This window comes from Suricata suricatta, chromosome 12, assembly GCF_006229205.1.
Source record: "Suricata suricatta isolate VVHF042 chromosome 12, meerkat_22Aug2017_6uvM2_HiC, whole genome shotgun sequence".
Classification (NCBI taxonomy): Eukaryota; Metazoa; Chordata; class Mammalia; order Carnivora; family Herpestidae; genus Suricata; species Suricata suricatta.
Genome location: NC_043711.1, coordinates 61,892,390 through 61,914,989, shown reverse-complemented (window position 1 = coordinate 61,914,989; position 22,600 = coordinate 61,892,390). Strand labels below are relative to the sequence as shown.

The following is a 22,600-nucleotide window of genomic DNA, read 5'->3' as shown; positions in this document are numbered from 1 at the left end:
CAGAGGTAGAATTTAAACCCAGGTGTGACCCAAGAATCCATACCCCATTCTGCCTCTTCTAGAGTTGACATCCATCACACATTTCCATGAGCCCAATAAAGTGCATTTTCTACTTGGTAGCTAACATCAATGCACAAAAGGCTGCTAGTCCTGAAAATGTGTCTAACCTATCATCTTTTACATATCTGATATCTTTAGCTATGAGGTGAGCTGAAGCAAGCCTACTTTGATTGAGATGATAAAGTTTTGATCCCAAAGGGCAATTCAGGACATTTAATAAAAAAGTGGGGTAGAAGTTATTAGGAGAACATGTTCAGGGAGCTATAGAAATACCCCCACTTGTCACTAGGAGCAACAGAGGAAGTCTTGTCAGTCTTTTGCACTTATATGCATCCCTGCTGTCTGCTGATCTTCCCTTAGTGGTGCTATTAAAGGAAAATAACAACTCTTAATTCACTTTCCGTGGACACCACAGACCAGGTTTCCCACAGGTTTACTCTGCCTTTGGAAACCTAGTGACAGTCCAGTCACAGTATAGAAGACTGAATCCCAGAGATTGGAGGGATATCCATTTGCTGACTGCAAACCCACAAAAACATGTGCATAGGTTCTCGAATCTTCCCTTGGCTCACATTTTCATTTTTCTCTGTTGACCTGAGAATGGTAGCAACCTTCTAACGCCCAGGGCAGTGCATTCTTGAGAATGTCTCCTCACAATTGACCTGGATGAAATGAAAGGAGACCATAAGGATTCCTCCTCCTCAATTTGACTTCCCTCAGCATCAGTGCATTCTAATCTTTCAGCACATCCATGCTGCCCCAGTTTCTTCTGTTGAGAGGGAAACACTTCTCTTATCAGTTAATTTTTCACTAAGACACTAGAGATTCAAATTCCCACCCCTCTCCTTTCCACTCATCTCCATCAGGTAGTACTCGCACTCTAAAAGAGGGCACTTGTGGGGAAGAGCACTGGGTGTTATATGGAAACCAACTTGGTAATAAACTATATTAAAAAAAAAGATATTTGGATACCACCAAAAATAAATAAATAAATAAACTTTAAAAAAAAAAGAGGCAAAGCTTGACACAAGGAAATCATTACATGGAGGAGTGGAGTTTGGGAAGGGGAAGCCTTCTAGGTGATTCATTGCAGTCGCAAACATGGCCATTCTCTCATGTGGTTATGTGTGTCACCTAAGCCTCACTTAGGCTGGAAGGATTTCAGAATTATTTGATTTTTCAGAACTTATAGTTGAGGACTCCAGATAAACCTACTAGAAATGAGTTTTACTGATCTAGATCTTACCCCAAGGGCATATGCATGCCGGTGACTCCTTCCACCCAGCTCTTACTTCTATGCCCTCCATCTGCTTTTGCACAGATACACACTGTACAAAATGTTCTTGGAAATCTAACATACATTTTCTGCTTTCAAAGAGCCAAAAATAGGTAGCAACAAAGTGTTATAGGACAATAAATGACCTAAAAACAAAATTAGAGGTGTGTGTGATAAGAAACACCTACGGAGTTCAGATAGGGCTAGAAGACCCCAGTGGCCTACAATAACAGCAAAGTGTATATGAGCTAGGACAGAAGTATGTCTTAGGGATTTGAATTTTAATAAGTGCAAAAGGGGTGGGTAGGCATGGTGGACAGTATACAAATATGGCCACTGTATTTTGTTGCTTCAGGCATATGCAGCTCCTCCCACCAAGAGGAGGAGCCTATTGCCCCCCTTGAGTGGTCAGACTTTGTGATCTGCTCTAACCAATAGAATAAAATGGGAATGACATTTTGAGACTTCTGGCTGCACAGGCCTTCAAAGCACTAGCAGCTTCTACTTCTTTCCTTGTGGAGCCCAGCTGCTGTCCTGCAGGGAGGTCCTTGCTGGGCTACTGAATGATGCACAGCCACACAAAAAGATGTCCTTGAAGATAAGAGGCCATCCTGGTGGTTCCAGGTGAATAAGCTGAGGAGAAGTGCCTAGCAGATCCTGCCCCAATTACTGACTCATGGAACTGTGAAAGATAACAAATTGTTGTAGTTTTAAGATACTAAGTTCTAGAGTGGTTGGTTAAGTGCTGAAGATAAAGGGAAGAACACCAGTGATACTTTGCCCATGAAAGGATGGCACAAATAAAAAAATGAATTCTTATGGTATTTGGGGAGAGCTAAATCAGGTAAACTAATCCAGCTAGAGCAGGCATTTCAGACTAGCAACTAGAAGAACAGATTGATAAATTGAGGCCAGATAACTTCAATGTAGGAAGGGGAGCTTCAAGACTATTCACCAATGCCCTCTGTAGCAGATGAGGTCAGTGTCCTTCCTATCAGTAGACCTTTGTTCTTAAATTTCAGTGCCTACCAGTGCAATATCCAACCACCAGCATATGTGGTACATTACCTGAGTACTTTAAGTCCCTGAAGGCTACTTTGCCTATGAAACAGGTCAGAAGTGCTGTGGAAATATTGCCAGTGAAAAGTAACCCTCAGCTAATGATTGATGGGAGTTGGTGTATAAATACTTTGACTCAGGTGGACTTACTCTAAGGCAGATGTTCTATACTACTTCCCTTAGAGTCACCTGGGTAGAATTAAATCACAGTTGCCCACAATGGTAATTTGCTTTAAAGTGCGAGATCATGACCTGAGCTGAAGTGAGATGCTTAACTGATTGAGCCACCCAGGTGCCTTTTTAAAGTGCACTTTAATGGCTGCCTTCCTTTTCTTGTCTGTCAACCTCACTCCTCAGCTGGCATTTCCTCAGAGCACTTCCCAAAAAACTTCTTGCTTTGGGGGAAACCCAAACTAAGATACTTTCATTTTACAGTTAAGAAAAATAAAGTCTGGGGCCCCTGGGTGGCTCACTGGGTTAAGAGTTCAAAGCACCATGTCGGGCTCTGTGCTGTCAGCATGGAGCTTGCTTGGGAGTCTCTCTCTCCCTCTCTCTGTCCCTCTCCAGCTTGTGCTCTCTTATCTCTCAAAAATAAATAAATAAGCATTTAAAAAGAAAGAAAGAAAAAGAAAAAGAAAACCAGGATGTGGATTACTTTGGGTAAGTGCTGTGACAAAGTAAACCAAACATGCAGTTTTTCAAACAAAATAGGCATTTATTTCTCTCCATATAACAGTTCAGGGTGAAAGTACAAGACTCTGCTCTAGGGAATCATTTTGTGAACCCAGGCCATTGGGCAAGTTTTGTTATCCTCCATCCATGGCTTCCATTAGCATCATTCTCAGACAGCAAAAAGGAACAGGAAGGTGCAAGTATGAGATGACAATTACTCCCGTCACTTCTGCTTGCATTCCACTGGTGAAAACTTAGTCATGAAGGTTTACACAACTGCAAGGGAGGCTGGGAAATGTAGTCCAGCTGGGCATTCATGTGCCTAGCAAGAAGAGAATAAATTGATGAGAAGTGGCAGACAAGATCCCTGACCCAGGGAGATTAGGTGATTGCCCAAGTGCCTACAGCCAGTTAGTGGACAGAGAGAACTATAAGCCTTCTGCCCACCATTTTTTTCCTTCTACCCCTATGTTGATTCCAACCAGACTGTGACAGGTCTCAAATGTCATGTTTAGGAGTCTGATATTCTTCAGGATCCATCTCCTTTCTTCACAGAGTCAGCAAAGCAGAGTAAGTCCTTGGAACCCCTCTTAAATTCAGTCTATGCTAGGATGCTGGACTGAACTTTCTGGCTAAAGCCAATGGCCCAAGGAGTCCATAGTCCCCACAGTCCATGACCCTCTCTTTTAAACAGAGTCAGCTAGACTCACACTTAGCCCATATAGCCCTTGGGGCACATTTAAAAATAATAGTAATAACTGCCCTCTTCTTCAACTTTACTTCACTGTCATACCCCAGAGCAGTGTCTGAAAACCCATACAAATCTATAGTGACAATGGTGTGAAGGGCGCACCTGGAGTAGGTGAAACTCAACCTGTGGATTGTAATCATGACTCCTGGTGGGAGTGGAGGGAAAGAACAATGGGGCAGGCTGACATCCATGATGATCAGAGAGACATTTTGCGGGCATCGGTGAGGAATCTGGACTTGTTTCTGTGGCTTGCAATTATTCATAGGCTGATAAGTGTTGAACCCAGTATCAGCACCCAGCACAGCTCATTCGAGTATTAAAATAGAAGAAAATGAGAGGAGACAGGTTTACCTAAGTGAATTCTGTTCCTAACTTTTACATGCTAACCTATATTTTTCAAATTCAGTTTTGTAGTAGATTTGGGTTTAAGTTGGCCACATATGTAGAAATTGCAATTTTTTTAAAGAGCAATCAGAATCACTCATTCTTTCAAATAATTGCAAGAACTTGTTTATTGGGAGAATTTCTTTAATGGCTCTACACTGTTCTTTTCCCTCAAATTAAAAAAAAAGTCTTGGGGTGCCTAGGTGGCTCAGTCAGTTAAGCATCTGACTTCTTGGTTCAGGTCATGATCTAATGGTTCATAGGTTCAAGCCCCGTGTTGGGCTCTGTGCTGACCGCTAGCTCAGAGCCTGGAGACTGTCTTCAGATTCTGTGTCTCCCTCTCTCTCTGACCCTCCCACGCTCACGCTCTCTCAAAAATAAATAAAACATTGAAAAAAATTTTTTAAAGTCTTTTATCCTTGATGAAGATAGCACTTTTTAAAATCATTATTCTGTCCCTTGTCCATTCTGTAGCTTTTCACAAGAGAGAAAGCTTATTTCTTTTATAATTAAGTTGGAAATAAACAGGGCATGTGTTGTTTAAATTACTGAATATCACTTAATTCTGTATTTCCAATATTTTTACTGCAAGTATACATGAGTAGCAGTTACCTTTGATTTGAACTCTACAAAGTAAAGTGCTACTCTAGATTTTTTTCCAACAATTTCCAGTTATGTTCAGCAAACCTCCCTCCAAATGCAGATCTCCATCTCATTTAGGAAACTGTGCTGAAAATATGTGTCTAATCACCAAGTAGCCAAGCATTTATCAGGATAATCCTTCCAAACTCATCAACTTTAATGGTATCCAGAAGGCTTTTCTGGAGAGTGCTCATTAGTTTAAAAAAAAAAAAAAAAGGAAAGAAAAATACCCACAAAATTGCAATGTACTATGACTTGACTTACATAGTCAAAATATAATCAGAGTTCCCTGTCTTCTTGTTTAATAGCCATTTTCTGCCCATATACTGCCTTGAAAAATAGTCAAACAAATGTAAAGAAGATAAATATCAAGCAGAAACAAACTAACGCCAAAGGGGATAGGTTGTGTGCATAAAAATGAGTAACATCAGAGCTGCAGATTAAGAAACTGAATATGTTGGTGTTTAGAATGGTTCCCAATTGAATTGATAATGTTCCATTTAAGAAAAGAAATGTTTTCAAATCACTCCACTGACTGGAAGTCTGAATCAAAGTCAGAAATTAATAAAAAGATGCAGACACAGACCCCTAATCATAAATAACAAAGACAATTTGTATGCTTTTAAAACCTGCAAGGCCCAGGAGTTGGGGGGGGGGGGGAAGGAACCTAATGAAATGCAAGAGAAAATGTTAAAAAAAAAATAGAAATGAATGTGTTTGGTTGAAATGCTATTGTCATTTTCTTGTGACACAATGACTTGTTTTCTGGAAAAGTAATTCTCCAATTGAGCCAGGCAAGCATTGTATTCATTGTAAAGTCGTATATTTAGACCTATAGTCTGAAGGGCTTGCTTGTGTTTAAAGCCAGTGCTACCCCAGGCTCATTAGAGTACAAGGACAAAGCTCAATCATATTACTGCTTTTACTGCTTAGACACTACTCAGAAATTCGGGGTAGTTTTCAGTGGCTTCAAGTACTTAGATTGTTAGCAGTGTAGGAAATAGAAAAAATATTGAATGGGTGAGGTGTATACATCAAACATGGAGGAATGTATAGACAGAGATAAGGATCCCAGTCGAACATCCTGTTGTGGTGAAGTCAGTGCAGAACAATTCCAGGGTAAACACAAACTAGTCAAAAGAGCTGCAATGCACAGGTAGCAAAAATTAGAGCAGTCTCATTCAAGATCAAATGGCTTTTTTTCCAGACTTAATATCAGGAACAGGGCTCTGCTATGGGTAGCAGAAAGATAAAGGAACATAATCACAGCCATGAAATCTTCTGTGTAGAGACAGGAATAGGAAGGGAAAAGTATCTAAATTCAGGTCTGTTTTGACAACAGTATGGCATCATTGTACAAGTGTTTCCTTCCAAACTGGCCAACTCAACGTTTAGGGTGACATACTTGTGCTTTGTGGGAAATTGCTATCAGGATAGGGGTAGGAGGCACTAGTTGGGGGTGAAGGTAGGAAGGAGGAAGTGTGGTCAGGAGGAAGCATGGGGCAAAGTCAGGTGAGGACTCTAGCAGCCAAAATAATTCACCTCTGCCTTCTGTTAATTCAATTTGTCTTTTATGTATTTATTTTTGGAATAAATAATACCGGTATGTAGGGGAAAATTGAAAGGTACAAGAGGCAATCCATTGAAAAGTTGATCTCCCTCTCACCCACCTACCACATTCCCCTTCCAGTAGATATTTGCATACATAAGTGCAGTCAGTCAATTTCAATCCAGATATTAAAGAAAGAAGCCCCCCACCTCAACCCCTCCACAACACCCAAGTCTTCTTCCCTCCAGGCAGTTCTTCACTCAGTACCCCTCCCCAGCAGTATTAATCTCAGGGTCTTTGATACAAGACCTGCCTACACCTTGATGACCCAGGCGTTTTTCTTTCTTTCTTTCTTTTAAAAGGGTAGGGTTATTACTTAATGATAATGACTTATTGTACACATTGTCGTCTGCTGATGTTTAAAAGATAAGAAGACATTTGTCTGGGCGGGCGCCTGAGGCCTTCGGAGGACGCTGGGAGACCCTGCCAAAACGTTTCCAAACTGAATAGTCATTGGGCTGCCAGATAATTCAGAAACTATTTGTATGAGCTGTTTATCAAATTATTAACCGCACAGATGTTGTTTGGCTGAAGAGCAGCTGAATCCCCTCTCTGGCAGCCGCGGAGACAAAGGTCTCCAGGAATAATTGGAGATGTGCATGGAATATTAAATTAATTTACTGCTCTTAATTCTTATGCAAATTCTGACCTCGGATGGCGCCTATCAATTACCCCGCGCGCAGTGAAAGCGAAGGCGACAGTTTCTTTTCTTCCCTTTGCTTTTTTTTTTTTTAGGAACTCGAAAAAGGAAATATTTGCAATAAGCAGGCGGTAGGAGCACCGCGTAACTGGAATTATTTAATTGAGCCTCCAAGTTTTCAGCGATGTCCGTAGAGGATAAAGCCCCAAGAGGCAGGGGAGAAGGCGGGAGGGGTATGGAGCGCGGAGGAATTTGTGGGTTTGACTGTACACCTGCGGAAGGCGGAAAACTACAGCAATGAGCAGGGACCCAGATAGCAAATAATATATTGGCCTGAAGGCAGGCGGTCTCGGACCTTAGTGATCCCGAGAGTTGAGCCTTAGCGCCGGACTGCTTTGTAGACCGCGATTCGGTCTAAACACCGGGGGTTTGGCAAACCAGGGTCAGACTTGGAAGAGCCTTTGCGCTGCTTTCCTCGACAGCAACCTGTAAGGTCTCCTTCTGCGCTCGGGATTCCCTTTACCTATCTTTTAAGTGTTTTAATCCGTCTTTACAGTCACCCCTTTCCCTCCCCCCAAAATTATTCTTTGTTTGAAAACAAAAATCCACAACGCTGTGAGCTCAAATTCAACTCCTACGGAAATCCCGGGTAGGCCGAAATGGGATTTAATGGTCTCCTGCTTGGAGAAGTGACATCCACTCTTTTCTCAGAATTGAGCAAACACTCAGGCTTTGTCTGAGCTTGTGGATTAAATTCTGTGCGGTTTCTACGCCCCGGTGGTGGGTTGTAAAACTGGGGTCTCTGAGTCTTTCATCATTTTTTTAATAAGGAAAACCAAATCGGGCGCATAATGTCATCAGCCCCGGCTCGACCTCGCCGGGACCTCGGCAGCCCGATGATGTCGCCAGCGGCCCCCGGCGCAGTCACGACGCGCCGCCTTTCAGCTCCGCACGGCCCCCACAAAAGCCAGACAACAATATCAATTAATCATGCAGCCGGCAAACAAGGAGATTTATCCCGCGACAAACAGCCCCACCGAGAGCCGCTGAATGGGTGTGATTAGCATGTGAAAAGGCGAGCAAAACTCCGCGGTTCAACAGCTAAAGAGCAATTTGATGGGGCTGGGATGGGGAAATTACTTGATTAGCGTCCATCGGAGGAGAGCACGGTAACTGCTCCTCGGCCGGGAATCCGACAAGAGAACAAAACGCGCTGGTAAACTAGGCGACGTAGAGGGAGAGGAGGCGAGGGAGGGTGGCGCGGGGGCCCGCACTGCCGAGAGGAGATCAGAGGTGGGGGCGGGAATAGTGAGCACAGGGGAGGACACCCTAGCCACAGCCCGAGGCCGAGGCCGAAGCACGCGGGAGCTGCGGTAACTGGTTCTCGCCGCCCTCACCTCGTGCTCCCAGGCCGGACCGGGCGGACACAAGGCTCCCCACCCAGTGCAGGAGGCCGATTTTGAACGCGCTGCCCGGCTCTGGTCAGAGAGAGAAAGAGGTGGCGTGCGGAGGGAAAGGCCCACCCGCGAGGTTCTGAGGTCCAGTTCCGGGACCCCAGGGGCGCAGCCAGCCGCGCCAGCAGCCTCTGCCTGCTCTAGGGCTCTGGCCTCCGGGTCAGTGTCGCAATGGCCGGCGATTCCACCCGCAATACTGCGGTTCTATTCTTGCCTGCAGAGAAGATTGGAGCCGGTCGAATGGCTCTCCCGAGTTAGATCACTCTTTTCCTGCTCCTCGAAAAGTGGTGGCCTTTAGGCTTGGCGTTTGACAAGAAAAGGGTTCCTTGCTTGCGCCCCCACAGGGAAGCTAAGGAAAGTTGGGAGAGAACGCCCTGAGTGCGGGGGGCTGGGGCAAAGAGAGGCGCTGGGTGGTGACGCCAGGGCCCTGGGGTAGGGACCTGGATGGCAGGCGCCAGGACTCTCCCTGGGCTTGAGGGGACAGCCCAAGGCCTACCTTGGATCTGAAGGGCGCGGGCCAGCGCTGGCGGCGTGGGAAACTGGGCACCGCAGCCTCCTCCCAGCCCCGGAAGGCAGCTTCAAAGTCCCGAGGGGCACAACCTGACCCTGGGTTGGTTTGGACGCGCACACTTGGTGCTCGTGGACCGTGCTTTTATTTGCTGGGGGAAAGAGTGAAGGGACAAAACGCTAAGGCGTAGCGCAGCTCGTGCTCGGCAGGGCAAGGCCAAGTGGAGGGTGCAGGCACGCTCAGAGCCCCATCACTCCATCTAGGGCGGGCACCGCGCCTTCTCCTCAACCCCCGACACTGCCCCGGAGCTGAGGTCTGCGCCAAACTCAGCAAAAGGAATCTAGTTTCTCACTCGACGCGCCTGTAACCTTCCCTCTGGACGCCAAGTCCACAAACCCCTGCTCCCTGGCTCCTCCCAGTGCCCGGGAAGGGAAAACGCTCCCACCCAGTCCCCAAAGACCCAGACAAACTCCCTCTGGGGCTCGGAATCCAGCTCATGCCTCGAACCCGGGTGCACAGATCATTTTTCCGGGATGCGACCTTCAATTTACCTGAGGGAGAGCGAATCTAATTCGGCCTTCGTGAAGCATATTAACACAAATGTAATAAAGACTTCAAAGGATAGATTCGCCAAGGCCCCGGCCGCTTTAAATTCACCCATCTCCTTGGTACGAATGAAACAAGCGCCAAGGAATCAAATCTTGTTTTACATAAAAGTAAGGGGGGATGGATCGCCCCCATCGAGCTGAACAATTGTCAGCCCGTTGAACAGAGTGTCTATTAAACCGCAGCTCGTGGCCAATTTCAAAAAGCTTAATTCTTTCTGAAATGTCTCTGGCGGCGGGCGTGCAGCGAACTCGAGCTCGTCCCTCTCCCTCTCTCCTTCGCCCTCTTTCTGTCCCTCTGGATTCCTTGCTGAAGCCACAGTGAGGCTTCCTTCTCTTTCCGTCCCAACTCGGACCCGAGAGCCACAGCTCCCGACTTGGCTAGGGTGCTGAGGTCAGAGGGGGTCGCGGTGGCTGGCAGGTCTGAGGCGCGCGCGGGTGAACAGGGCCGGCGGCGGTGTCATGCCCCAGGTGGGAACCCAAGATCCGCGAAACTGGAGAGCGCACACCCCAGCTGCGAACCCCAGGCCCTCGGCTGTCCCCCAATCAAAGCCCTGCAGGCAGCTCGGCGGCACCCAAGCAAATCCGTGCCTTTCGCACCCGCCCATCACTCTCTCTGCTCGTCCCTAACTCGCGATGTGTCCCGAAGCGTTTTCTCTGAGCGTCTAGGGCTGTGCATTTTAATCCCAAAGCCAGGTGGATGAACCATTGCTAAATTGGCGGGCGGAGGGGGGCGGTGGCAGGAAGTCGGATGGCTAAATGCCTTTGCCTGCGGGGTGGCAGAGCTGTTCTCACCAATAGCGACAACTCAGGGCTGGCTTTGTAGTTATTTTTACAAGTTCTGCCCGGTGCCCATCATATTGCCCTGAAAAGCAAAAGAGGCCGCCGCAATTTATTCCAATGGGCGGTTTTTAAGAAGCTGGCAATTTGAACCGGCTGGGTGTTATTTAGTGCAATATGAAATCAAATGATCCTATTTCTCAAATAACAGTGTCTGTGAGGAGAAGTGAATCCTCTGAAAGGGTAATTGTCTGCTGATAGTGTTTCCCATTATACCCGATCTTGGCCTAAATGGTGTTCGGCAGCAGGGCTGAGAGCGAGGGGTGAAATCAATGCGCGAACTCGCCCTCGGGAGGCAGGGGAAAGGCAGCAGCGCTCGAGTCCCGGCAGGTTGAGTGAACAATGCCACCCAACGAGCTACCGGTTTCGAAGTCATTTTGCAGATGTCCGACATCGTTAGACAGGAGTGATCTTGCGGGTGAAAAACTAACTCTTCCTCCTGTTGCAACTTTGTGAGTCGTTAGAAACTGAAGATGTCCAGCGCCCTCACTGTATCCTGGCTCTGTTTAGTCAGACTCAGATGGACAATAATCTGGGAAATAAAACCTAGCTTGGCGCCCCTCATCACAACACATTAATATTGTGAACTCGGGGTCCCTCCTTCCAAGGGCACATTTCTGTCTAGGACTTTCCCAGTCCCATTTCTGGAACCCAAATTTAATTCCGGGGAAAGGTATTGTGTCCATGAGGGGTCTGTTATTTACACCATAATTGGCAACTTTTGGAGGAAGGAAGAAGTTAGCCCTCTGCTTTCAAATTGTCCTCCGTGGGCCCAGCCACTGTTTTAGGTGGAAACCAGATAAAGTGGTGCAGTTTGTATCTGACAGAGGCACGGAGGAGGAGCAAACTTCAGGAATGTTTTAAGAACAGGGATAAAAGTGGCCATCTGTAGTAATCTCCAGTTGGGCTTTCTGGCATGTCAGCGCTGGGGTCCAGTGCCAGCGTGCACACTGGTGATGTCCTGGGCTACCTCTCTGCAGAACTACCCCCAGGTACAGAGGCAGTCGCAGGCAGCATTCTTGCCTATGAAACCTTTTTACTTAGTTTTCAGGCACCTTGATGGGGTGGTCTCCTCCTTAGAACCTGCGGGCCTGGAGGGGCTGGACAGAGTGGAGTTCCACTGGAACAAAGCCACCCCTGGTAAACGCACTTCCAAAGACACATGCAGGCCAAGGATGAGAGAAGGCTTCTGGGTGTGTTTCCTCCGCTCCACCCCTCTGCACCCTTCAAACTTTCTTCCTAAGGAGTATTTTGTGTGTTCTGAATATCCTGGGTTTGTAGGTACAGCCTACCTACACCCGCTGTTAATTTGAGATATTTTGGGGTAAGCCTCCTAGAACAAATTTGTGATTTGTTTCTGCTCTAGCTAGGCAGGCTCATTTTCATAGTCTCTTTGGATGCTTTGAATACACACACACACACACACACACACCCACACACACACACACACTCCCAGTACTGTGGCCTTTGTTTACAAGTCCATGTGGTTGTAAGTGATATCCCTGTCTGCTTGGCACTACTTCCAAATTTTTAAAGAAGCCAAAGAAGATGGTGATTCCTGCATATCCGAGGAACCCGGCCTAGGAAGCTTCTATCTCTTCCTCAGAGAGAGGATCTGCCACCGCACCTCGGAGGGACGGTCTGCCATCGCACCTGGAGCCCAAAACACCCGACACCAGATGCGCCATTCCTGGAGCTCCTTCGGGCCTCTAGTTGAAGGGCAGCAGGTAGCCTGGGTTCAGCCTGCGGCACCCCCTCTAGGATTCATTACCTGTCTGAAAATTCAGCCAGCACCGGTCCTCCTGCTGGCCCAGAGCTGAGCTTGGACACCCCACCCTCCGGAGCCCTGATCGGGCGTTTTCTTTTCTCACCCTCCTGCTCCGCGTCTGAACAGCCCGGGGTGGTTTCCTGGGGTCTTCTGAAGACATCCTCGCCTCTCGAAGGCCTGCCCTCCCTGTGATGAACGTGAAGCCCTTCTAAGAGACCACGAAGAGGCAACGCTCTCTCTGGCCCACTGAAGGGCTCCTCGGGCTCCCCCTCCAATACTGCCGCCCTCTGCTCAGACTAGGCGCTCTGCCTTGATGCAAGGGCAGCCGCCTACCTCTCTCGCGCAGGAGCTGCGCCAGGGCTTCGAGGACTGTGCGGTCAGCGACCCCTTTACCCACGCGGGCCTGCGCCGGGCGTTCGCGTCCAAACCTGCGCTCACACTTCCAGTGGAAGGGGTGGCCACGCCCGAGCCTGCCCACGATTCTTTGAGACTGACAGCGAGGAGTCCCTCCAGTAACCTCAAAGGGGCTTAGAGAGGATTCCCGCACCTCCTCCCCAATAAATCAAGCTGGGAACCCCAGAGACTGTCAGCGTCTGTCCGCTTTCCAGAGGCTTCAGGCTCTTGCGTGGTTTTATACTCCCTCTTTCCTTCCGGATGTGCCTGAACCCTAGGCTGGCGTGGACACCGCCTGGCACCGGACAGGACTGGGGTACGCGGCTGGAGAGAAGGGGCTTTGCGGGCTCAACCCGGCCGCCGCCTCCTCGCCGGCAGAGAAACCCTCTCCAAGTCCAGGCGCGTGGGGCGGGGACCGGGCGGAAACCCATCTGGACCAGGCCCCGCGCCCCCTCTTCCCAGGGGTTTCGGGGGTCCCAGGGACTCCCGAAACCGCTGTGGCAGAGGGACAGGGGATTTCAGAAAGAGATATTCCCTTCCTTGAGGCCATCGTCCGGCCCCTCCGCGCCTTTGCCAGGGGAACAGCCTGCCGCTCACCCACCTCATCGGCTCAGACCCGCGCAGCCTGGTGCCAGCACCTCCCCCTTCGGCTCTTCGAGTCACCCATCCCCCACCCCCAACCCCCTACCCCGCCGCTCTCCCCTCCCGAGGCCCACTGACCTTGGGAAGGCGCGGACCCGCTGCTTGCCGAGCCTGCCAGGCACTGAGCGAAGGGAGAGCGAGGTTCGCACTCAGCGGAGACCGCCAGGCTTGGTGGCGTCGGCCCTGGCGGACGAGGGAGCTCAGAGCTCCCCTCCCCCACGCCTTATAATTTAATCACACGCGATATTAAATTATCAAGCCGCTCATTAATCGTCATGCGAGTTACTGGGACTCAGCACGCCGCTGCGTGTTTTGACAGCCCAGATCCCTTCGCGGGGTCGGGGTGTGTCTGGGTTTGGGGGATGGGGGGTGTCGAAGCACTCTCGAAGGAACACTGCGAACCCCACGCGGGCTGATGGGGTCTCTTGCCTGGAAAAAGATCAGGAAAGCGCAAGCTGGGCTTCCGAGTTTGGTCGAGGGTTTGTCAAAAGCCCAAAGGCATCCCTCCAGGCCCTTTTTCTTAATATTTGGATTTTGATCACGATGATTAAGACAACCAGCAGCAGATCAATCAGCAGCACCTTAATTTGCAGTTTTTCCGGAGGGTGAATTTGACCGAATCTGTGCATCTTCATTACCTACTGTGGACGGTGTGAAATTAATGCGTTTGAAATACAGATGAAATCGAATCACTGAAGTCATTTTAAAGAACAACTTGCCTCCAATTCAAAGGGGCTTTCTTGCCTTTTGCATACTGTAGATGTCAAGAAAGGAAAATAAAGGTGTTTTTTTTTTAATTCAATCCTTAATTTGAGGCTTTCTTTTTAAAACTAATCTATGCGTTTCACTCTAAAGTCTTAGAAACTGATCTTATTTTCTACTTTTTTTCATTTCCCTCTATTAGATGGATTTTTTTAAATGAATACACCAATTGAATGAAAGTTAGGATTTGATTCCATACAATGAAGAAGTGAGTGCTCATAAAAAGTTGTCTTAGTGACCCATAGGAGGGTAATTAGTTCTCAGCATTTAGAATCTAACACACCAACAGAAAATAAACAAAAGAAAGAGTATCCCATGCCTTGGAGGGGGTAATGTAAATATGCATCTGTTGACCAACATATTATTTTTTAAATATTCAGCTTGAAATTAGTCCTTCAGAGAAATATAATTCCCAAATTAAGTCTTTTCTCTCACCTTAGCAGAAGCCAAAGCTAGGTGTAGCAGGAGGCCAGTTCCTGTAGGAAATAGCTGTGGGTGCGGTCAAGCTGGAAAGTAATGTTTTCTAAACAACTGTAGACCAAATCAAATTATTTCCCTTAAAAAATACAACATAAAAATACATGTCAAACCAAAGTAAATTCAAAATCCTTAGCACCTAAATCGCATTTTACCTTCTCCACCATAAAAGTATGATCAATTTAGTACATACATCCTGACCTTGTGGTTACGTTTTATCACAGAAAATTATCAATATTATTACTGGTGTCCAAGACCATTCTTGAGATATTCTGTATCCTATTAATCTGTTGTCTGTATTTTTTTACTCTACTCACTAGCACACAAAGAGATAGATATCAAAAACCCAACACACACACACACACACACACACACACACACACACACCAAGAACTAGGTGAATTTCATAAATCTAAAGAAGCTAGTGAGTGGAGGGGTGGGAGCTATAAGACATATAATTTTCTTTCGTAAGTAAACAAATGGGAAAAAAAATCTTATCTAGCCTTTATTCAGGCCATTTGTGACTATGTACACTCTGCAATGATAGAACATTTGTTGTTCGGTCAGAGAGATCACTTTCTATCCTAGGAACCCTTTCTTGTTAAAGTAGGCCACTGGCGTGCGTCTGATAAAAATCATATCTGAAGATTTTTTTTTTAAACATAGACTTTCAGGGCGCCTGGGTGGCTCAGTCTGACTTTGGCTTAGGTCATGATCTCAAAGCTTGTGAGTTCAAGGCCCCCATTGGGCTCTGTGCTGACAGCTCAGAGCCTGGAGCCTGCTTTGGATTCTGTGTCTCCCACTCTATGCAATCCCCTGCCCCCCCATTGCTCACGCTCTTGCTCTCTCAACCTCAAAAATAAATAAACATTAAGAAAATTTTTTTAAACCAAAGACCTTCAACACAACCTGATCATCTGGACAGTGTAGAATGGTGGACTAGGCAATTGTCTACTTCTGAAATGTACAATGTGGATCAAGGCTACATGAAAAACTTGCAAGAAAATTTAAAACACAATATTATGTTGAATGCACCATTAAAATTGAGAAAAATTAAATTGTTCCATTCATTTGCCTGTTTTTCTTCCAGTTAACTGCTTTTGCAATCATCCGTTTGACTCTCACAGGAATGCTGGAGGTATGATTGTGGAATGGGAATTTAGTCTTTCCAGGTCATGCCTGGGGAAATTACACAACTTATTCATGATGCAGAACATTAAGCAAGAACCCAGATTCCTTGACTCTAGTCCAGTGCTCTTTCCAACCAATATATGCTTAATGTAGCTAGTATATACTTCAAATTTTTCTCTTTTATAAGACCTCCCCCCAGAACTCAATAAAGTCAAGGACTTGATTATTCTGGACCTCTTTCAGAACGTAACTCTTGACTTGGGTGGGGGTCGGTCAGCATACCCTCTTGTTTTAGCTCTGACCTTGGACATATTAGTCTATAACTTCAGTTGGGTTCTCCCATAAACTGACCCTGAGACAAAGATTTGAGGGCAAGTAAATTTTTCAGGAGGTGATCTCAGGAAACAACACAGCAGGGGGAGCAGGGAAGAGAAACAGTAAAAGGAAGGCAGTAATAAGAGTGAATTATCAAACAAGTTACTATTGTCTGCAACTGGAACTTAATCCTACTAGAAGAGCTCTGGGAAGCTCTTGTTAATCCAAGTTTTGTCAATTATTGGCTGGGAACTACAGGGGGTGGGTGTCAATTTCACATAGCTGCAGACCTGTCCCACAAGCACAGCAGACTCTGATCACCAGAGAAAGCCCTGAGGCAAAGGTTTACACAGGCTGGTAGTTAGATGGCTGGCGAGTGTACATGGAAATGGTGAGTGCCATTATATTTTCCAAAAATGTCCACAACTACATCTCCCAGCCCATATATTCTGTAGTGTAGCCTTCCCATTCTTCCACAAAAAGATGGAATCTATTTATCCACTCTCTTGAGTGGGAGTGAGCCCCATGACTGCTTTGACCAATAGAACATAGGACAGACCAGTAGAACACTGTACTAGCTCCAGGCATAGGTTTTAACTGGCCTAGCAGCCTCCATTTCCTATTTCTTGGAATGTTGGCTCCTAGAACACTCCCTTCAGAACCCAGCCCCTCTGCTGAGAGAATTTCAAATCAATAGACAGGGATAAGTTTGGCATGGTTAGGAGCCCTAGCTGAGCTTCCAGCTAATGGCCGGCACAAGTCACCAGCCATGGGAATGACTCATCTTGGACATCAAGCCCAACTGAGCCTTCAGAAGACATCTGACTATACCCATATGAGAGGCCATATATGTCAACTTGGCTAGGCTATAGTACTCAGTTATTTAATCTACCAATCTAAATTTTACTGTGAAGGTATTTTATAGATGTAGTTAACATCAAAAATCAGTTCACATTAAATAAGGAGATTATCCTCAAATATGCGTGTGGGTCTCATCCAATCATGAAGGCCTTAAGAGAAAAAACTGAGGTTAAGAAAAGAAATTCTGCCTCAAGGCTCCTGCACCAACTCCTGCCCATGCATCCAGCCAAATTCTTAAAAAAAGATTTCAAAAAGTACACATGTATGTAATTTAAAATATAACATATAAATAATAATATTATAAATTGCATGATACAATTATTAATTTACATTTATTTGTGTTATCAGTATATTATAATTATGTTATTATAATAATTATATTAATATAACACAATTTAATATAATTTATAGAATAATTATCATATGATTATGATAATTATAATGATAATTGTGTATATTTATATCAATTTATAAAATAATTATATAAACATTACATACATTACATAAATTATAAATCAGTTATACACATAAATATATAAGTATTTATATATTATAAATGGTTCTGTTTCTTTGAAGAACACTGATTGGTACAGACTCTAAGCAAGAACCACCCAGCTGATCCTAATCAATCCACAGGACCATGAAAGGCAATAAAAAATCATTTATCAGGGTGCCTGGGTGGCTCAGTCAGTTAAATGGTTAAGCATCTGACTTCAGCTCAGGTCATAATCTCACGGTTTGTGAGTTTGAGGCCCCGTGTCAGGCTCTGTGCTGACAGGTCTGAGCCTGGAGCCTGCTTCAAATTCAGTGTCTCCCTCTCTCTCTGTCACTCCCCTGCTCACGCTCTGTGTCTGTCTCTGTCTCTCTCTCAAAAATAAATAAACATTAAAAATCACTTATTTAAAAAATCATTTATCATGCAAACAAGAAACAATCAGAACAGGAACTGACACTGTCTGCTACATTCTATATTCTACTTCTCTGGATCTCAGTTTCATGATTTCTACAGTGAATATCTTCTAGATTTATCGTTTAGATCTTTTCAAACTTTCTTGTTCTCAAATTTCCAAGACTTATTAGTGAGATGGAATATATTGCTGTTGTTAAATTGGAAACACATAATTTATTAATACTGAGGGAAGGAAAATATGAAACAATAACAAATGAAATAAGATTATATGGACCAACTATTGAATTATATAAAAATTTAAGGCCTAAAGAGATTATGGAATTAGATAGTTGGTAAGTTAAGGTGAAAGAGGCTTTATTTCACTTTCTCTATAAAGTTGCTCAAATAAACCTTAAATATTTTTGTGGTTTTGTGAGGAGGGAGTTCTTATCTAATGCTTCTGTAAAACACAATGACATCAACTACGTCTATAGGCTTTCTACAGAACAAGAGGTAATCATTTTTGTCAATGATGTGGTGAAAATGTTCTAGAGATGTAGTTGAATATCGTAATGGAAATAACATGAGGTCCAATATTCTCCTACTCTTGGAATTCCAGGTGCATTTTCTGAGGTTTGGGAGGTCATGGGAACTCTTTGCATTTCTCTTATACTGTGGTAGCAGACCATTCTTTCCCTTTCTATCCTTTTATTGCCCAAAGATAATGATGTCACAATCTCCAACATATTCATTAGAAATTTATTGCTAGAGAGAATTAGCTTTGAAATACTTAAGGAAGCTTTAAAAGTTAAGTAATTTAGAGACTGGAGAAGGAATCTCATGTGGTGTTGAAAATGGGAAAGTGATAGAGCACCTTGACTTTGAGGCTTTCTGCCAGTCTTAGTTTCTCTACACACCTTCCAACAACCAGTTGGCCCGAGGACCTCTTTTCATTTAACATTGTCCCTTCTAGACCACTGAAGCATTTCATCCCTCTCTTTTTTATTTAAAATTCATTTCATTGATTTACCTTTCTGCTTGGTGATGTAGAGAGCTGAAAAGAGTGCAGTTCCCCATCTTACAAAAACAAGAGCCAGAAAATCAGCAAATATACAATCAACAAGTAAAAATAAGTCACTTTCTTGAATGCATTGCAGTTGCTACTGTCACAAGGCAATTAGCTTGTCTAAGGCTTAGGTTTAGGATGAAACCTGCTCATGCTCGATCCCCTCTACCTTCCAGCTGCCAAGTGTATCCACCGAATTCTTCAGCCCAAGTCATGTGGGGGCAGTTGAACTGTTTCTTTTTAAGCAAGGTAGTAGGTTATTGCAGCCCTGTACTAAATCCTGAAATCAGTCTTACTTTTTCAATTTTCTTCTTTTTCAGAGTTGTTTCCCTTTGGATGTCCATATGAATTTTAAAATCAGCTTATCAATTTCTACCAAAAAGTTTGCTAGGGGGCACCCAGCAAACTTCAATCAAGCATCAAACTCTTGATCTTGGCTCAGGTCTTGATCTCAGGGTCAGAGTTCAGGCCCTGCATTGGGCTCTGTGCTGGGCATGAAGCCCACTTAAAAAGAAAAAGGAAAAAAAAAAGCCTGCTGGGATTTTGATTGGAAATCCATTGAATCTATAGATCAATTTGGGGAGAATTGACATCTTAACAGAGTCTCCTGACTCAGAGTTCTCTCCATTTATTTAGATCTTTAATTTTTTTCAGCAATATTCACAGTTTTCACTGTATAAAACTTGTACATTTTGTCAAATTTATCCCTAAGTATTTCAATTTGTATGCTATTATAAATAGTATTTTTTAAATGTCAATTTCCCATCATTTTTTGCTGATATGTAGAAATATGTGGATTTTTTAAAAATATTGATCTTTTCTCCTACAAGCTTAATAATCTCACTTATTAGTTCTCAGCATCCCAATTTGATGGGGGGTCAGACATAGCCTGGTATCCCCACTCACCTTTAGCCAGCTTAGAGGACATATGTCACTAACCATGGGTTAGTTGACCTCTGTTTCTCTGCTGTGGAATCTTAAACAATTTCTGAGCCTCATGACAGTAATGCTTACTTTGCCATACTACATTAGGATTTGTGGGATCATGTATGTTAAAGGCTTACCCAGGGAAAACACTCAGTACATGCCTGATATTCTAAGCCCCATGTAGTAATTTCTTTTGTACCCTCACATGCTAAGCACCCTTTAGACCCAGAATTAAATGCTCACAAAGTCCTTACTTGCTGTCCTACCATGAAGTACTTCATAAGGGACCAAAGGCTATATTCTTAGCTAATGTACATGCTATTTCCAAACAGTAGATTCTGTCCAAATCCATTTTCCCTTAGTTCTCCCAGAAGTGACCTTCACAGTTTCTGTATAGCCAAGGGCTTCCTGCATCTCCTTGCCTGAGGATATTCTTTGGTCCTGGGGCTGTATGGAAGATTGGAAACATCAGAAGCAATCTTCCATCAATGAGAGATAAGAATAGATAGATAATAAAAACCCTACTTTCTCATCCCTAAATCAGAGTGTTTCTGTTCTTTGCTACAGAGTCACCTAGATGTCCCAGCTGAATTGAGAATAGTTGCTCACAGTGGTGACCCACTCATTAAGGCACGTTATGTCTGCTTTCTTCCCTTCCATGTCTTGCTCTTCCTCTCTCTCAATCACTTCCTGGGATCACACCCTACATGAACCAATTGAGCCAGATAATAACAACAGCAAAAGACAAAACAAAACATCTTGCCGTGAGATCTGCCTTTTAGACTTGAACTAAGTAAGGCAGCTCATTTGACAAATGATCAAACCAGTTAGTAGCAGAGCTAGGGTTAGAACTCCAGTCTCCTGGCTCTACATTGTGCCCTTTAGTCTTACTGAATATGGGACTATTTACTTGAAATAAATGATACAACTTTGAGCTGCACATACTTGGCTACTAATGGTGTCCAACTAACGGTGCAGTACTGACTCTGCCCTGCTTGTCTCCTAAGGTTAGTATGATTGAAGGAGGGGCTCAGGTGTAGGTCACTAAAACTAAGAAGTGATAATTTCTCTAAGAAAATGGAGTAGTTGTGGTATGTGGAGTATTAAAAAAAATCTAATGGAAATTGAGGAGAGAGGCCTTAAAGTGGTAGAGCATATCTGTAAGTATGACTTAATAATACATGTTTAAATAATACCAGAGGTATCAGTCAGCAGCATATCTGGGATCATGTTTTCATAAGCATGGCACATGTACACATTTGATGAATGACCCACTCATAGTGCTACAGTGGGGTAGCACTGTGGTGCACCAGAAAGATACCTATCTCTATAACATTATAAAGCTAATTTTTAAAAAGTGAATAGTTACTCTATTAAGTGCCTCCACTGTCAATATCATTGTATATGAAATAAAAACAGGTCCATTGAGTGGGCACTGATTAAGTTGTATCATGTAATATTTGTAAAATGAAACATTATATAGCTATTTTAAAAGAATGGGATGGATCTATAGCTCTCCATATTCCTAATATAGATCTCCAAGATAGGTTAAGCAAAATGCAAGATGATGAAGTGTGTAAAGAATAGTATCATTTATATTTTAAATGATATAATAGCTACATAAATAAAAATATATAGATATACATACAGACTCAGGGAATCTAAATTAAAAAGTGGTAACTGGTTGCCTTTGGAAAAAGAAACACAGAGGGTCTGGTGGCAGGGATATTTTCACTGTATATGTTTTCAGTTGAATTTTGCAAGATGTATTGCTTTAAAAATAATGAAATACATGAGAGCTCTTTTGGAAGCCAGCCACTGTAGAATGAAGCTAAACCATTAAATGGTGCAGAACCATGTGGAAAGAAAGGCCCAGCCAATAGCGACATCAGAGCTCAGATATAAGACTGAAGCTGCGTTGGACATTCCAGCTTCAGCTGAGCTCCTGATTGAGTGCAGCCCTAATATGCAACATAGATCACCTAGCTGAGCCCAGCCAAGTCACAGATTCATGGATAATAATAAGTTATTTTTCTTTGGAAACACTAAAATGCATGTGCATGCACACACACACACACACACACACACAGAGAGAGAGAGAGAGAGAGAGAGAGAGAGAGAGAGAGAGAAGAGAGAAATATATGAGAGAAAGAAAACAAAGAAGAAAATGTTGAGTACAAAAGGGTGACTTTTCTAAAGCAGAATTTTAAAGTAAATATGAGACGTCTTTTACCTCACTTTCATTCTTGCTAAATGATAGCAAGTAGTTAAATGTGTACACAAATAAGACCTGGTGTGAGGGTATCCTACAACAGGGATCCAGGGATAACAGTGGAAAGTACATATATTTAAGACCTCAGCAATTTCATTAACCCCTGAGCCTCAATGAAATAGTAATGATAATGCACATGTTACAGAACTCTTGTGAGGTTTGAAGAGGATTCTCAAAGATGATTCTATAGCTGTAAGATAGTGGGCATATAATAATCATTGGCTTCTTCAACAACAGCTGTCCATCTTAGCTATATCAGTTATCTGATGCTGTATAACAAATAATCCCAAACCTTGATGGCTTAAAATAACAGGGATAATTTATTATCTCATAGTTTCTGTGGATCAGAATTCAACAATAGCTTGGTTGCTCAGTTCTACCTTGAGTTCTCTCACAAGATTATAGTCAGATATTGGATAGAGCTACAGTCATCAAAATATTAGATAAGACTAGAGGATTCACTCCCATTCACATACATAGCCATTAAGTTGATACTGGATTTTAGCAGGAAGCCTTAGTTATCCTCCTAATGGTGCCTTCCTAAGGACTGCTCAGGTGTCCTCACAAAGAGAGTCATCCCTTGAAAGACCTGAATGT

At 44.1% G+C, this 22,600-nt stretch overlaps 1 long non-coding RNA gene across 1 annotated transcript; it reads right to left on the bottom strand.

Moving 5' to 3' along the window:
• Positions 1-3,089: 3,089 nt before the first annotated feature.
• LOC115275365 lies at positions 3,090-13,657 on the bottom strand. Its single transcript, XR_003901509.1, has 2 exons — positions 13,382-13,657; positions 3,090-3,389 (listed from the first exon to the last, which is right to left on the bottom strand). It is a non-coding gene; the product is annotated as an uncharacterized LOC115275365 (long non-coding RNA).
• Positions 13,658-22,600: the final 8,943 nt, after the last annotated feature.